The sequence below is a fragment of the Diuraphis noxia genome, unplaced genomic scaffold (assembly GCF_037042655.1).
Source record: "Diuraphis noxia isolate RWA-SAM2 unplaced genomic scaffold, SU_Dnox_SAM2 contig0001, whole genome shotgun sequence".
NCBI lineage: Eukaryota > Metazoa > Arthropoda > Insecta > Hemiptera > Aphididae > Diuraphis > Diuraphis noxia.
Genome location: NW_028301711.1, coordinates 91,721,612 through 91,732,393, shown reverse-complemented (window position 1 = coordinate 91,732,393; position 10,782 = coordinate 91,721,612). Strand labels below are relative to the sequence as shown.

At 28.7% G+C, this 10,782-nt stretch overlaps 1 pseudogene across 1 annotated transcript; it reads right to left on the bottom strand.

Annotated features, from left to right (window-relative positions):
• Positions 1 to 4,866: 4,866 nt before the first annotated feature.
• On the bottom strand, positions 4,867 to 9,028 carry LOC149062457 (uncharacterized; annotated as a pseudogene). The gene is made up of 7 exons (XR_016191173.1): positions 8,124 to 9,028; positions 6,657 to 7,023; positions 6,373 to 6,573; positions 6,206 to 6,292; positions 5,852 to 6,143; positions 5,315 to 5,379; positions 4,867 to 5,223 (listed from the first exon to the last, which is right to left on the bottom strand). The product of XR_016191173.1 is annotated as an uncharacterized LOC149062457 (transcript).
• Between the last annotated feature and the right edge of the window lie 1,754 nt (positions 9,029 to 10,782).

Below are 10,782 nucleotides of genomic sequence, written 5' to 3'. Positions count from 1 at the left end.
TCTCGCTTACGTGTCATATTCATTAGTAGTCATTAAATAGATTTGAGGCCCTGCTGGATATTTCAGCGTTGGGCCATTTCAAAAAATTTCGTAATATGTAACCAAAAAAACTAATTGTGTAAGTACAAAATTACTTATCGCTAATGGATGAGATTCCAGCAGAAATTACAATGTTTTGTAACGAAACATTTATTCTTTGGGCAAATTGTCATAAAAGGAGTGATAATCTTTCTCCATTGATACTTTTAACTGCTGTAAGTGTTCAAAATTTTTTTTTTTGATATTGATTCTATGAGTGTGTAAATGGGGTAGTGTCTCAATGCTTATTTTAGTTTGTTTAGTGCTATCACTTGATAGTAGAAGATTACTCCAGGCTTCTGAAAACCTTAGTTTATAACTTGCTTTTTTATTAGCTTCATACATTAAAGCTTTTATTTCAGTGACCACTGGATCACCTTTCTTGTTTCCAAGACGAATTGATTTAAAAAATTGATTTAAAAAATATAATTTTAGTAAATATTTTAAAAAAACTAAAACTTAATTACTCAACATTATAGGATTTTATGATACATGCAGTCTTACAAGCTGTGACATAGTCTGCAGGTACACTGATTTTTTTGTTTCTAATTTTTCTCTCAATGGCTGAATGTATTGAATCAACTTCTATTTGAGTATGTCCTCTCAATAAATATTTTTGAATGATTGTAATGCCTGATACTTGATAGTAATGACAGATTAAGTAGAGCATTAGACAAGGTTGAATTTCGATTTTGGTATGTACAACCATCAACTGTACAATATGATATTGACATTATGTACTTTAGCAGTGTCAATAACAAATTTTTGTAGGAAATATATAATTATTGAACTAAATTCATTTTCTGTTAATCCACCTTCTGTCTCATTCCACAAAAAACAGTAACCCTGTTTCCTTTTAAGGTAATACAATGTGAAATTATGGAGAATAAGTTTAGTTTTGTAATATTGTGATGGCACATTTAATTTAAGACTAAGTGATACAGAATGAAAACTTTATTTTCTGATTCCTTGTCAGTTTTAGATTCTGAACGAAGTGATGAATGTATTGATTTTACAATGATGTGTGTTTTTTTTTTGTTTTTGTTTTTGTGTCTGTGTACAGCATAACTAGTCGAAATAATGCTTCAATTTCAAACTTTGGGGGTGGTTTCCGATGTAAAAGTGAATATCCTTGGTGCATTATAGAGGTCAAAAGTAAACATTTTCCAACAGCTTTCAAAAAAATCGAGAAAAACAAAAAAAAATTTTCGACTTTTTTTGAGTTATTTATAGACCATTGACATTTTCGATTTTTTGAGAATTTTTCTTTGAAGTGTCGGTAAAAAAATGTTGGATAACCAAAAAAACTTGAAAATTTAATACAAGATTCCTTTTGAGCTGTTCTTATTGTAGCTAAAAAAAATTAAAAATCGTAAGTCACAATTTTTTTTATAAGCGTTTATAGTTCAAATTTTTACAAAATCTGTCGAAAACGCGAAAATTTGCAAGTAATTTTTAAGTTGAAAAATTATAAAATTTTTTGTGTTTATAACTAAGGATTAAAAATATAACACTAAGTTTTCTATTAGTTTTCCTTCAAGTAGCTATAGAGAAAACTCGAAACATCATTATAGGAAAAATTTTAAGTGCGTTTGAATTTTAAATTTTTACGAAATAGTGTAACGATTTTAAATATTTGTAATTATTCAAAAAGTATAAGTCGTAGATACTTGAAAATTTCACAAGTTATTTAGATTGGCATTTTTTTTACATGATTTAATTTTCGAAATATTTTGACTTTTTTTGAGGTATTTATAGACGACTGAAATTTTCAATTTGTCTGAAAACATTTTTTTGAAGTGTTGATAAAATTTTTTTGGCCCTATCAAAATACTTGAAAATTGTATATAAAGTTCCTCATAAGTTATTTTTATAGTGATTGCAAAATTATAAAAATACATAGGCACGATTTTTTTTATTAGCATTTTAAGTTCAAATATTAACTTAATACGTAAAAATTACGGCAATTTTCAAATTATCTTAGAAGAAATTCATAAAAGATTTTCTTTTTAGATCTAGGATTTGAAAATTAAATACAAGGCTCCTAACACATTGTAACAATAGCAGTTGAAAAATAAAAGAAATATATAGCCACAATTTTTTTTTACAAGCATTTAAATTTAAATTTTGACAACATACGTAAAAATCACGAAAATTCGCAAATTATTTTAAAATAGAAATTGATAAAAAATTTTCTTTTTAAATCTAAGACTTGAAAATTTTTAATTATCTATAATATATCCTAGACAGATAAACCGTCTCCGTTCAGAATCGTTTTTCGTATACAATGATACCTATCATTGCATTCAAATTTAACTTACCCTAGTCAGAGGTTCACCTCACCCCCTAATGTACAGCAGAGCGATACCCACTTACCCGCTTTTTTTCTTTTTCTTGACGAGCTTCAAATTTCATTTGGTCATGTAACTCTTTTTGTTCAATAGATAAATTTCCAGTTTCATATGCTGTACATATACTATCACATGCATCTTTTTTGGGTTTAAATAAAGAAATATTTTTTTCTTCTGTTAGGTAAAACATTGCATTACTCACTGGAGAGATATTATGTGACACACAAAAATCATTACAATAAAAATTGTACAAGGCCGTTTTTATGAGCCAAACATGCTCTAAATATAGTTTAGAAGTACTTGCAGTAATGATTTTCTTGCTCTGCAGAGTAATGATTTTTTAACTTAGGTAATAATTCAAAAAATGTGTTTAATAACAATTTTTATCAGAAATACTTTGGTGTGTAGTGTTTATAGGAGTTGATTCTAAATTGTTGTCTTCAATATTATCCCAATGCACAATTGAGTGATACACATTCACAATAATAATATGATGCAACATAGTATAATAAGCGACGTCATTCTCTATCGATTACTCTTACTCATTTATTGAAATGATTATTTTTTACAATACAAAACAGAAATTTAGATTTAGACATAAGCGCCAAAAAGTGTAAATTAATTAATAGGTATGTGTATAAATAGTGAATAAGCAACATTTAGTTATACATTTTAGCATAAGCGCCATAGGATTTTAGTTTACGTGGCCTAAGCGACAACAGAATTATTTTAGTTAATAATAGAATTAATAAATTTTTATAAATACATTAATACTCCAGTCCCGTATAATAGCGCACCAATTCCTAAGAGCTACTTTACATTTTTTGTCTTCTTCTAATATAGTATTTAATCGACTATTCAAATAAAATTCTTTGATGTTCGCGAAAGCGTCGGGCGGACAACAAGGATACTGGTACAGCAAATTTTTTAACGACGTTGGGTACACGCATACTGATTTGATATTGGAACTTCCCTCATCGTATCCGAGTTCTTCATCAACGGGAGAGTGGTTCGCATTGCCGTCTTGATGTTCTGCAAATGCACTGAGTTCTCTGGGAACGTCGTTCGGCATTTCATTGACGCATATTTCCACATTTCCTTCATGTCCCTGAGTCCTTCGAGATCCGACTTCCTAAATTTACGAAAAGTCAATTTTATCCATATAATTAGGATCGTACATGTATTATGTACTTTTTATAATCATAGATAATAATATTATTTTGTACTTACATTATTCATTTCTTAGCAGTGAATACAGCCGTGTTCTATAACTAAAGTTAAACAATTAACACGTCTCACACTTAATCAAAAAAACTGTTTTCGAAGTAAAAAGTCTTCAGGTGTAATTTTCGTTTATAATCATGAAAATTATTATCATAATATTATTATTAATTTATCACGTAAAAATAAAATAATAGATAAGACTTTATTCGCGGGATGTAGTTAATTGTTGACTCAAAATTTGATTATACAATAATATTTATTGTGTAATATTATATTTTAACCAATCAATAATATTATATTTTTTAATTTGTTATTAAATTAAAATATAAATTACTATTGAATAAATTGAAAATGTAGCTCACCGCCCGTTTATGACGTCATCGCGCGAAGAAAAGAACTGGGTGCTTGCTCAAATTATTCTATAATTTCGACCACGACGACGACGACGACGACATACGCGGGTCCCCTCCTCTCTGTGCCATTACTTTTGCCGCATTAACGTACTAAGCATCGGCCATATGGCCCCATAGGGGCGGCCGCTGTACATTCGCGGCAAAAGTAATGGCATAGACACCAAAATATTAGAACTAAAATCACAGGCAAGAAAATTAATGGGGCGTAAGCATCAAATTATATAATAATATTCAATCTTTACTGATATAAGTGTTTAACTAAAAAAATGGAAGAACAACTGTCTTAGTACCACTCATCTTTTTTATTCTTATCATATATTTCTAAATTAAAAATATAATGATCAAGATGCAATTATTGTTGAAAAATAGTTTTTTTGCTCTCCTGAATAATTTCAAAAATATCGCTTATGCCCTTTTGCATTGTCACCATCGATATTTTGAATATGGTGTAATGCTATTAATTTTATGTTCAACAACAGTTATTTGTTTTAAATGCAGTTTCAAAATTGTATATTCATACATATTAATTGAATATATATTTTAATATTACATAATAATATGTACATAAACATAAGATACAAACAAAAGTAATGTATAAATTATAAAACTAAGATTTTAAGTACGTATTAAAAAAAAAATTATAATGCTGAAATTTAAAATGTAAATATGATGTATATTTTTTTCGTATAAGTTTATCAATAAATAGAAACAAAATAAAAACATTCAAATATACATTAAATTATTGAATAGACAAAATGTAACTTTAAGAAGTATGAAGTAAAGAATACAATGATGAGTATAGTAGAGATGGTATTTACTTTAATGAACTGATTCATTTTTTCAATTAAATAAACTGGTTCAGACTGATTCAGTGAATTATTAATCACTTTTAATTTAAAAATTATAAGTACAATATTTTTTATAAGTGGACAAGTAGAAAATGTAATTTAAAGTAATTAAAATATATACAGTATATTTTATTATATACAACACACTCAGGGATAAGGTCCAATTTGTTGTCGAACATAGCCATCATTTCGGTGACCAGTCCTCCTCAAAAACATAAACAAGTCACTGTCTCTGTTTAGTTGTTGTACTAATTATCTTATTATCCGTGTTGTATTTTCCCTTTCAGATCTGGAAGTACCATCTCTAATCTAAAAAAGTAAATATAATTGACATAATTCAAATGCAATCAAAATAACATATTAACATGTTTATTCAGAAAATTAAAAATTAATCAATTACCGTGAGGTTATTTGTGCACTGTTGAAATTCTATAAAGAACTGATTTTCAACAATAATAAGCCTTTCTGTTAAAAAAAAATATGTATGTTAATATTTAATAATATAATATTGTTGACGATAAAAATAATTTAAAGCAATTGTTTCATGCTACAAATACTCATAAAATAAATAAATAAATAAAATATTTATCAACATGGACAATATTTATAAAGCACAAATATTCACCACACAACTAATATTTATAATGCTAGATTTACATATAAGTTATTATTTTAAGTAATAATTACTTAAATTTTTCTTGGCAAGCTTGTCAAGGCAATAATAAACAAGTAGGTAGAGAAAATAGAAAACAAATTTTATATTAAAAACAAATATTGATGGGACTTACTAATTTTATTCCTAAGAATTGTTCTTACACTGTTGATCATATTAAACATGTACCTAACAACACAAACATAAAAACACATAACACAAACATTTATAGGATAATGTAACATAAAGATCACAATAAGGTCAAGTGCTACTATGACGACTCACGAAGAAAATCCCAAATATTAGGGTGGCGTCCAATTTGTGTGAGCAATGTTGAATGAAATGATTCCAAGTAATTGTTGGTCCGGTGATCTTGACCAAAAACGCTTAAGCGACTTGGACAAATTTGCAAAAACCAATAATCGTGAATATAGTCACTCAGGAAACGACTCATAACCTCACTGATGTCAGGAAATTGTAAGATGTACTCTACAATCTTTTGAAAACCATCTACCATACAAAAATTAGGGCATGCGGGATTACCCCTTTCAGCCGGTAGATGAGGCAATGCTAATACCTGAAATATAAAATAAAATTGAAATACAACAATGTTTACTTGTAAATAAAACTCAAATTTACCATTCTGAAAATACGAGCTGCCACTTCATTTCTCTTCACCAAATTCAAAACACCATTAACTTTTCGGTGACAATATCTAACAACTGACTGTAACATTCATATAAATTTAAATAAATATTATTAGGTTGATGTGGCAGATATGGTCATAAAAAATTGTTCTATATTACCTGTGTATAATGGAACCAACAGCAGAGCAAATCGCTATTTGGAAACGTTCGCTGGACAGCATTCATAAGAGCACGCTCATAATCAGTTACAAAACGGATTCTATCATAATTCAGAGGTAGAATATTGCGTATAACAGTGAATAATGCAGAGTATGTTTCTTCTGTTTCACTCCCCAAAAGAACATAGACCATTGGAAATGCCTAAATTGTAAAAAACAATATATTAGAACATTATGACAATAGTAATATACTAATAACGAATATCAACAGAATAAATTGCTTACTACACTTTTGTAGAGTACTTGAAATGTCAGAAAACTTCGCAAGTCTCCTGGCACTTGAGGAAGTGTCTTATATGTACCATCTATTCCAACCATCTCTACTGTAGCTAACTCTTGACGATATCTGTTAATTGCAGAAATGTTTGCAAATATAACTCCTACGCTTACTCCATTTACAATCAATTCTTGATTGAAAAATGCTTTAGAAGGAATTTGAAATGTAGAAGCGTAATTTAGATTTCGGGGATCCCTCAACATTTCTGATAGTTCATGGATGTCCTGAGGCAATTCTGGGCGCCTTGATTGTCTCATCTTTTTCGCTCTCGATAGTGTCTGGAGGAATGTATAGTTTATGGCAGCTTGAGGATGTCTACCAAAAGTCAAAGCTGGGCACTAACTAGTTAGAAAGTTAAAATTAAGTTAGAAAGTTACTTTTTAAGTAACTTTCTAACTTAACTAGTTAGTTTTAATATACAATAACTTTCAAACTTAACGAGTTGAATTGAAAGCGTAAAATAATTCTAATCTAACTCGTTGGAAAAATAACTAACTAGTTGTTTATTATTATTATTATTACTTTTTTTTCATTCCAAAATTCTAAAAGCTATATAAAATATATATATAGAATATAATATAGAATATGGATTATAGGCTCATGGATAATAATTAGTAATATTTACTATTTATAATAATGTACTCACAGGAACCATGGCTTTTCCGCTTAGTCCGTAGAATGTAAATATAAATACTATCTATACGGGTGGGTTAAACCGAGAGTAGGCATTTTACACGATATCGAATTTTCGTGGTAGTGTTATTGTTGGTCTTGGTTTGCCCATTTATCTATATAACTATTATTACTATTGTCTATTGCAGTATTACACTATTTTAAATGATGATACCAATGAAATCACATATGATGATTTTTTACATTTTGATACTATAGAAAATCCAGAAACAGATAAAGTTCAAAATCTATTTAATGATTATTCAAACTCTTCTCCTAAACTTTCATTAACTGTATTTTCTAAAGAAATACAAAAATTGTATATTCGATATAATACTAGTATTCCCTCTAGTGCTCACGTGGAGAGACTTTTTAGCGCTGGAGGGCAATTATTTGATGAAAGGCGTGGGTCTATGTCTGATAACAACTTTGAAATGACACTTTTGTTAAAATTTAATGATTATTTTAAATAAAACATAAAATATCTGATTACACTATGACTGTTATGTATTGTTATTTTATATTTATATTTTATGTTGTCATACTGTTATATATATTTTTTTATTTTGTTTCATCATTTATGTTCTAACTTAGTTAGTTTTTTTACTAAAGTAACTTAACTTCAACTAGTTAAAAAAAATGACTAACTTGCCCAGCTTTGCCAAAAGTATAACAAATTAATATATATTTAGCATAATTTATATACTTGAATTTCACCACAACAATGAAGTAAACTAACTTACCTAATTATTTCGCTGTTATAAAGACTTCGAATTGATGGGGTTGTAGTTGTGCGGTCAACAGCCTTTTCACCAAGTACGTTCCTCAAGAATGGTACATCTAAGTCAATTGCTTCTGGATTATGATTGTGAGGAGTTATAATAGAAAGTTGGTTGTCCATCTCATTTCTACTGATTGATGCTGAACCGTAACACTTATGACCTCTGGGATTTCTTTGCCGCTCACAAATTAACCTTTTTGTATTGACCTGTAACTTCTTTTGATAATATTTGTATCCCAAATTATCCACATAAAATTTTGAGTTGAGTCTAATGCCGGGGATTGTTCTGTATGTTCTTGGTTCAGCATCTATCACAAGTTCTTGTGCTCCATCTTCTTGTTCTTCATCATGTGCTGGTACTTCTTCTCGCTCTTCATCATGTGCTGGTACATCTTCTCGCTCTTCATCGTGTGCTGGAGCTTCTTCTTCTTCACCAGGTGCTAGTCCATCTTCTACGGTTTCTCTATCTTCTTCCTGTTGGGGCTGAATTGGAACTACAGGTAACTGTTGGACGTAGGTGTGATCTTGCAGGTGGATGTTTGGAACACCAACTTCTTCTTCTTCTTCTTCGTGATTGGCTGGGATGACGTAATTGTGGTCCCTCAGTGACATTTTGGAACTAAAAAATTTTCTAAAAAAAATGCTGAAAAACTTAAAAAATATTAAACAAACAAAAGAAATATAAATGATTAACACAACTAGTTGGCTTTAAAAAAAACCGTTTTTTTTTTTTGTACTCGCAGGTAGATCGCAGGTAAATCGTAGGTGTATTGCAGGTAATGTGCAGATAGACAGATCTATATAAAAATTTAAAATTATATCAGTATCACAGATATGATAAAATATCTATTCAATATAATTATTTTTTTGGTTACATTTACGTATTAAATTTGTTATATTAACGATTTATAACATAATTCATTAATAATTATTCACATTACTTAAACTGAAGTCGTTTCAGTTAAAAACATACATAATTTAGGGTAATCGAAATAAAGATTGATTACTAATATTATTTTTGGTGTTTTCCGTAGTTAACTAAACAATAAGTTAATTTTGCAAATGCTTAAAGTCATTTGATACAACATCATAAAATAGGCAATATCTAAAATTCTTCTAAACAGGCCAAAAAATTAATTTCTATCATCACTGTCATTAAATTTGTAAATTATTAAATATTTATTTGAAAATATATTAAATTGAGGAGTGCACACATAGTAAAGTTAATAATAGTGAACGAAAATTCAACTTTTCCAAACAGGACTGTTAACATACACCTATATCAATGAAGGTATATTCAAAATTTGTAAACATATTATTTAAAACAAAGTAAAAAGTGGCTTAAGTTTATCTGTTTTTAATTTTGGTATTAATACAGTTATTATTTTCATGCTATCATATCTTAAAATTAAATTTAAGACATAATATTATGATTGGGTTTGAATACTATTTTAATTAATTAGTAAGACATGTTTAAGAATTGATCAATTGTTTAACACTCACGACTGAGAACATATCAACATTTTAAACTTAAAATAAGGGTCTAAAAAAACCTCCAATGATCTGAAAATAGTGACCAAGTTTCACACTAGTCTTCCTATAATAATCCTATTTTTTCCAGAATGAGTAAACTTGAACAACTCATCAAATATCCATCAAAATATGTATAACCGTGTAATACAAAAGTTAGGTTTAAGTATTCCAGGAGTGACATCAAAATAGCCATCATCAATGACTATCACAAGGTCCATGGTTTTTACTGCATGAAATACATTTGGAAGATTTTTGAAAGCAGCATTTGGTATTTTAAAATCTGTAATTTTTGGATTTATTACTATAGTTTGTTGTTTGTTATACAATATATATTATTATTATTTATTATATCAGGTTTTTTTCTTTGCCTAGTTTAGTTGACTACAAAATTTTATAATATGTACAATTTAATTGTATTATCAATATTTGTGGACTAGTGTTGAAAATAAACTGACATATGCATGTGTCTGAACCACAAATATTAAGAAATTATCACTTATAATTATAATTTTGTTATTTCCTAATTAATCATGTAGTTATTTATGGTACAAAAATGAAAATAATAATAATATTAAAAATTAAGGTGAATATAAAATGTAAATCCATATTCACTTACAAATATCTTATATTTTAAATATAATAAAGCTAAAATAATGTAACTAAGCTGTAATGTAGTATTAATAACTTATGGATGGTGGAGTTGTGGGAGGAGAAGCCACCCACGAGACTATATTAAATAATGTTTCACATGGAACACAGTTTTTAAATTGTTAGATTGAGCTCCTCTATTTATTAATTCCCAATTCGAGCACTGATTATAAGTAACTAACTCAATGACAGAATACCTACATTCAGTGGTTAAAGTGAGGGGGGACGGAGGGGGACGGAGTCCCCCTTCTTATTTACGGTAAGATTATGCGTCCCCTTTAATTTAAGTCTCCAAAGTCCGGGGGGACGCTACCAAATTTTAGTAATGTATAAAATAGCTCACTCGTCCACACACACACATCGATTATTCACCGAATTTAAACGTATTTTATTTCGCGTCAATAATCTCCATGTTTCTAATGATAGGGGCGCGTGCAATA